A 7,716-nucleotide genomic window follows, 5' to 3' on the forward strand; every position below is an offset into this window, starting at 1 on the left:
GGGGGAGGGGGAGGGGGAGGGGAGGGAGGTGGGGAGGGAGAGGGAGAGGGTGCATGTGAATGATAAGGAAAGCCCATGAAGTAATGTATGAAACGCCCTAGTTGTAATTGGCTGGATTCAGTTTAAAAAGCTCTGGTCTAGCACGGCAAATTGCTCAGATCCCGGGGACCCAACGGAGAAAACACATCGTGCAGAGAGACAATTCACAGGGGCCCCACGCAGATGCCTGCAACTCAGACAGCAAGCCTGCATCTCCGGGGTCTAACTCCAGTGGAGCCAGGCCACGCCAACCAGACCAGAAAGGTTAGTGAGGAGTGTGTGTGTGAACGAGTGTGGGCCCATTTTGCCATTTATCTGCTTATTGCTGTCCATGAATAATAATAATAAATAAAAAGTTAGAACTTTTCCACCTAGGATTGCTTTCCACTCCGATTCACAACAGTTCACGACACTCGGGGAGATTACATTCAACTGAAAGGAAAACTTTTATTCTGGATAAAGCTAAGGACGTGGCATTTTGTAGCTCAAGGGAGACAGCTGGAGGGTGAAGGTAGGGTATGGTCAGTTTCCTTCTGTCGATCTCTTGGCCTTGTGATTTCAGCCTGTAGATGCCGGACAGTGAATTTTCTTCAAAGGAATATGGTTAAGTTAAAATAATAGGTCAAAGAAATGTAGTTACAAAAATCAACTCAAGAAAAACAGCATGAACATGATGACTCTCAACTTCCTGCTCAACATCTGCATTGCTCTTTGTGCAAACATGTCTTATTTTAAAAAACATGCATTCTCAGATATGATGAAATTTGCACCAACAACCCAAGAGAAGTGAAAAATAGTACAATAATCTTCTCACCCTAAAGGAATCTGTCCTCAGAACAGACTGCTGTTGTTATTTCCATTTTACTTACAAACACCTTTGTCTTTATCCAGAAACTTACTCAATGGGAGAAAGGAGAGAACAAGAAACCTAAAAGCTCTGTGCTTTAGTCCCTCCATATCTATGGTTACCTTCTTGGACTTGTTTATTTGTTTATTTATATGTGTATGATTGTGGTGGTTTGAATACACTTGGCCCAGGGAGTGGCACTATTAGGAGGTGTGACCTTGTTGGAGTCGATGTGGCCTTATTGGAGGAAGTGTGTCATTGTGGGGGAAGGCCTTGAGACACTCCTCCTAGCTGCCCATGAGACAGCCTTCTGTTTGCCTTCAGAACAAGATGTAGAACTCAGCTCCTCCAGTGCCATGCCTGCCTGAATGTTAACAGACTGAACCTCTGAACCTGTAAGCCAGCCCCAATTCAATGTTGTCCTTATAAGAGTTGCCTCGGTCATGGTGTCTGTTCACAGCAATGGAAACCCTAACTAAAACAGCAATACACATATTGGGGATGGGGCATATGAACTCATCGGTATGTTCCAGTGTAGAGACCAGAAGTTGACACCACAGGTTTTCCTCCATTGCCCTCCACCTTAGTTTTCAAGATGGGTCTCTCACTGAACCTGGAGCTTACCAATTGTCTAGACTGGCTGTCCAGGGACCCTCCAGGATCCTCTTATTCTTGGCTCAAGTGCTGGGTTAGAGGCACATACAGCCACATCTGGCTTTTTACAGGTGTGCTATAAACTCGGACCCTCATGCTTTCATAGAAAGCATTTTACCTACCAAGCACACACTTTATCTCCCCAGCCCCTCTTATTTATTTTGAGATAGGGTCTTATATAACACAGCTACTCTCCAACTCTCTGTGGAGTAAGGATGGCGTCGAACTTCTGATCTTCCTGCCTCTACTTTCATAGTGCTAGGCAAGCCCTCTACCAACTGAGCCGCATCCCTGACCTCATCACTAAAAGTAAAGACACAAGGTGCTCACCGTACCGAGACGTCTGCCCTCTAAGGTACTTATGGTGTGTTTCGGGCTTCCTCTCTTTCTAGCTCTTTTGAATGTTTATGTCGCTGGGAAACAGGGTGTTGTGTCATGGTTTGTTATTGAGAAAGGGGCCATGCTGGAAATTGTGAATCAAACCTGCTGTTCCACGCTGATAACCTCTGACTCCAATGCACTTGCTGATGGCCACACAGCTTTGTAGTTCAAGCTCAACAGAGAGGAATCAAGTAAGAGAGTTCCGCAGGAAGACACCGTTTAAGACTCTCACACGGCCTTGGTTTTGTCCCAAACAACACAAATGAAGCTCAGGAGAGGGTTCAGTAGGTAAAGTGCTGGCTGTGCAAACTCAAGGAGCTGGGAACCTGAACACATGTGAGGCCAGGAAAGACAGCACATCTGTAATCCCAGGGCTTTGACAGTCAGACAGGAGGTGAAGACAGAATTCCTGGAAGTCTACAGGCCAGCTAGCCTGGGGAACACCACACTGAACTATAGATAGAACAAGATGAAAGATGAAGACCAACCCTCCACCTGTGCTCTGTGGCACACATATGCCCATGCTCACACACATGAATATATACACACACATGAATACACACACGAGAATATACACATACTAACACACATGACTATATACACATTCACACACACATGAATATGCACATTCACACATATGAATATACACATACTCACACACATAAATATACACACACTTATACACATGAATCTATACACATTCACATACTCATACACATGAATACATATACATTCACACAAACATCAATATGCACATAAACATGTGAATATTCACATACTCACGCATATAAATATACACACATGAATCTATACACATTCACACACATATTAATACACACATTCACACATGTGACTATACACATACACATGAATATACATATGCTCACACATGAATAAACATACACATGGGTACACACATTCACACATATGAATACAACTTATACACATGAATATACACACACTCACACATGACTGCATACACAGTCACACACATGAATACACATAAAATCTCACACATGAATATACACACATTCACACATAATAAACACACATGGGTATGCACATTCACACATACATGAAGACTACATACTCACACATAAATATACACACATAAATATAAACATCGACACACATGAATACTACATACTTATACACATGAATACACATACATGTGAATACACACAATACACAGGTAAACACATGGATATACACACATGTGATTATGCACATTCACCACATAAGTATACACACACATAAGTATATACACATGTGAATACACACACAAATGACATGAAATTATTTAAATAAAAGATTAAGCAATAAGGAATCCTGAAAGGATGTGTAATTATGCCCTGGTTACCCCATACTCTGCCTTCTTTCCTTCCCACCTGCATGTCCTCTGTTCAGAACTCAGGACTGTCCTCAGCATGCTCGGGCAGAACTCAGGACTGTCCTCAGTGTGCTCAGGCAGAACTCAGGACTGTCCTCAGTGTGCTCAGGCAGAACTCAGGACTGTCCTCAGTGTGCTCAGGCAGAACTCAGGACTGTCCTCAGCGTGCTCGGGCAGAACTCAGGACTGTCCTCAGTGTGCTCGGGCAGAAGCTTTGAGAGGTGGCACTTAGCTGGCCTTTCCTTTTTCTCTCCACCATAATTATTTTTCTGAGTTCCATGTGGAGGCCATTCCACCACTTAAATCCCATAATGAGGCTTCTGCGGGTCAGAGCCATGGATGTCCCATGAATGGGCAATAAACCATTGCTAACAGAAGCTAATGAGATGTCCTGGGGCACGCATTGCTGAGGTGTCCCAAGTTACACTGGCAGAGACAAGGAGTTTTATGAGGCCTGGGGAAACACGCCACCTTGGTCCATTCTGGGCGTCAAAGTAAAACTTCCATGGATTAAATGATAGAAATCCAAGGTTCAACCAAGGTCAAAGTGCCAGGATATCTGGCATCTCTTGAGCATCTGCTTCCTGGCTTGCAGATAGTTCTTCTCATGGTGCTGTCATGTAATGGTGAGGAGAGAGAGAGAGAGAGAGAGAGAGAGAGAGAGAGAGAGAGAGAGACTCTTAGAAATGTTCTTATCCCTGGAAGACTGAAGTCTCCTGAGGAGCTATTGGCGGTCTCCCCCTGGGAGAGGAGGAGCTAAATCCTCCAGGGATTCCCCACTAAGTTGTTTCTGCTCACATAAGCAACTCTAATAAACTAAGTGGATCACGAAGACAGAAGGCTTGAGAGTGGGAGGGGACCAGGGAAGGAATTCGAGGCAGTGGGTGATGAGAGGATAGAAATGAGCAAACTACATTCTGTAGACCTCGGGCGCTATTGGGTGATAATCTTAACTTGTGGGTTGGTTGAAGCTGTGGTTTGTTGTATTAAGTATTTAATCTCAATTCGGGGTTTCTACCCCAGCTTTGATCATTCAGTTCCCAGATAAAAGATGCACAACTTTTATATTTATAATAAGCCTTTAATGCACTAGAGCCGGGCAGATTTCTATCCTGTAAGCTATTACAATCTACTTCCCCATTGCTAGTGTGTATACTTCACTATCAATAAACCTGAGTTATAACTTGCCATGTTCCATCTGGGCTGTTCTTAACTCTGATTGGCCAATCCTCACGGCCATATTTTCATGGGATCATGGTAAGATATAAAAACATGGCCTCTACCCTCTCTATACCTCTCTCTCCTCAGACCCCAAGCCTGGGAACCCAAACTCTACCTATCTCTCTGTCCAGCTATGGTGATAGGCATCTTTAGTCACCAATCAGGAACAACTTGGAGGAGGTAAGGTTACATAATGTGTTACATTGTGTATGTGCAGATTCTTTCCTCCCTGGGGGCAACCAGGTCTTGGGAACCAATAAACATTACAAAACATAGCAGACCAAACCTCAACAGTGGTTGACTAAATCATTACATCCCAAAAAGTTTCGTCTGATGATGGGGCTGTCACAGAGGTGCTACAACAGCCTAAGTTACATTGTAATTGGGCAACACTCTGAGCTCTCTACAATCATTAACATTCTAATCAGTTCATCAATCACCTTGCAGAAGGTTAAGAGTAAAGTGGCTTCTTTCTAGGAACTCTCCTAAATGGGAAAACATGTGTAATCCATGTGTGTGTTAGGTTTCTGTTACTGTAACAAAAAACCTGAGTGAATCAGTTTTAAAAGAGAAAAGGTTTATTTGGGCACATTTTCATAGATTTCCGAAGGTTGGTGCCATTGCTTTTGGACCCGTGACAAGGCAGAGACTATGGTGGAAGGAGCCAAGGGTGGAAGAGCGCCTGAAGGGCATGCAAGCACCTCAGGGTCCTCTCCCAGGTCACGCTCCCTCCTCACCTCCTTCCACAAACCCCACCTTCTTTCTAAAGGTTCCTCCATTTCTCAGTAGTGACTTGTGCTAGGTTGAGCCAAGTCTTCAATATATGAGCCTTTAGAGGACATTTACTCATAACATAACAGCCTGGAATAACGATTAAATTTGTGATTTCAAAGAAAAGTAACAAGGTTGGGGGGGGGGTGCTGTGCTTGGCTTGGTGCTTAAAACACCTGCTATGAAACATGGAAACCAGACTTAGATTCCCAGAACCCATGGAAATGCTGGCCAATGTAGTGGCCTGCCTCCAATCCATTGCTAAGGTGAGCGTCAGGGATCCCTGTGGCAAGCTGGCTAGCCTAAATGCATCGGTGAGCTCTGACTTCAATGGAAAGACTCTGCCTCGATGACTAAGGTGGAGAGCAACCAAGGACGACTCTGGATGTCAACCTCACGCTTAGACATGTGCACAAACACGCTCGCCCATGTGAATATACATGCACATACTATACACATATGCTCATGAGGGGGGAAAAAGAAAAGAAATGGCTACTCAGAAAGAAGAGCAAAAGGGAAACCCAAGTAGAGTCTGGAAAACAAGTTAGGTCATTACTCTTTCAATGCCAACAAGTAACAATGGTGGATCTGATCACGGCTTCTTAAACTTCTACTTGTGATCCCTTACAGCCTGAGACATTTTACATAACCCTAAGTATATAGATGTATAGATCAAATCAAACCTACTTATAATAGACCATAACCGTGCTACAATCCACAGACCCAAAGAAGTGAAGTAACAAGCAGGTCCAAGGGAGGATTCTTGAATCTCACTGAGAAGGGAAAATTAAAAAAAAAAAGAAAAGAAAGAAACTTATTTATTTATTTATTTGAGACAAGGTTTCTCTGTATAGCCCTAGCTGTCCTGGAACTCACTTTGTAGACCAGGCTGTCCTCGAACTCATGAATCTGCCTGCCTCTGCCTCCCAAGTGCTGGGATTAAAGGCATGCACCACCACCGCCCAGCTAAGAAACTTATTTTTAAAAGAACTCTTTTGTGTACATATAATTTTTCTACCACTTATTAACAATAAAAGCAAGCTTGCGTACTGATGAGACAGATGTACTTGTTTGCTTTTACATAAAGAATTAAATCTTGGATGAATATTTGATGTGGAGAAAGAGAGCAACTTTTGTGTTTTTCAGATTTGGTTGGCGTTTTGATTTCATAAAAACATAATACAAAATGGCAGAAGTATGTTTAAGACAACTTCAGAGGTTGTTGGCAATTTTGTCTTAATCCCAGAACTGAATTTAGTATTTTTTTTTTTAAATGAAACTCAAACCAGCAACTCAAAAAGAAATTTTTAAAAATGAAACATCCTAATACGATCTAAAGATACAGGATTTTGATACGTACCTGCTGAGGGACGACAGCTGGAAACAGCAAGTCCGGGTTCTGTAATTAATCCTTCAGAAAATCGGCACCACTCGAGTGCCGTGGTGCATGCCGGGTAGCAATTTCAGGTCTTTGTGAAGACATCGTGCCGGCAGAACTTGGCGATGTTGCACCGTGCCATGCCTCGAGAGGTGCAAAGCACATAGGCTGTGTTGTGGGCCAGGTCCTAGGGAAGTCTGAGCAAGATTAGCAAATGCTGACAGAAGCTCCTTGAATCCACTAAGAATTCTGTCCCGGATTCCTATTTGAAAACTGTTTACTGTTCTTCTCACATTCAATTCAGTGACATGACCCCCTTACGGGACTCGTACTAGTTAGGGCTTCTCTTACTGCGATGAAACATCGCCATCAAAGCAACTTGGGATGTGGGAGAGTTGTTTGGCTTACACTTCTACAGAACTGTTCATNATCAGAGGAAGTCAGGACAGGAACTCAAGCAGCACAGGAACCAGGAGGCAGGAGCTGATGCAGAGGCCATGGAGGCATGCTGCTTACTGGCTTGCTCCCCGTGGCTTGCTCAGCCTGCTTTCCTATAGACCTTAGAACCACCTGCCCAGGAATGGCACCACCCACCATGGCCCTGGCCCTCCCCCATCAATCACTAATTAAGAAAATGCCTTAAAGCCCGATCTTACNGAGGCATCCTCTCAGCTGNGGCTCCCTCCTCTCAGAGGACTCTAGCCCGTGTCAAGTTGACATAAAACTTAGGACAGGATCACAAGCCACAGCTTAAGAATCTGAGGAACAGACATCACAAGCACTNAGTNAGAGGGGTGTAGATANTCATGANGTTGAAAACTCATGAGTTTTCACCCCTATTACAGAGTGTCTGGAGAAAAAAACCACACAGCTTAAAGGGGGGATATTTATTTGTTCACTGTTTTCAGAGGGGCTAAGTCTGTCATAGTAAGGAAGTTGCCCTCCACATGTAAGTGGTGACATCTCAGCTCACATCACAGTATCCAGGGATCAGAGGCAGAGATGGGAATGTGTATTCTTTGCTCTATCCCGTAC

This window comes from Mus pahari, chromosome 21 (genome assembly GCF_900095145.1).
Source record: "Mus pahari chromosome 21, PAHARI_EIJ_v1.1, whole genome shotgun sequence".
Lineage (NCBI taxonomy): Eukaryota > Metazoa > Chordata > Mammalia > Rodentia > Muridae > Mus > Mus pahari.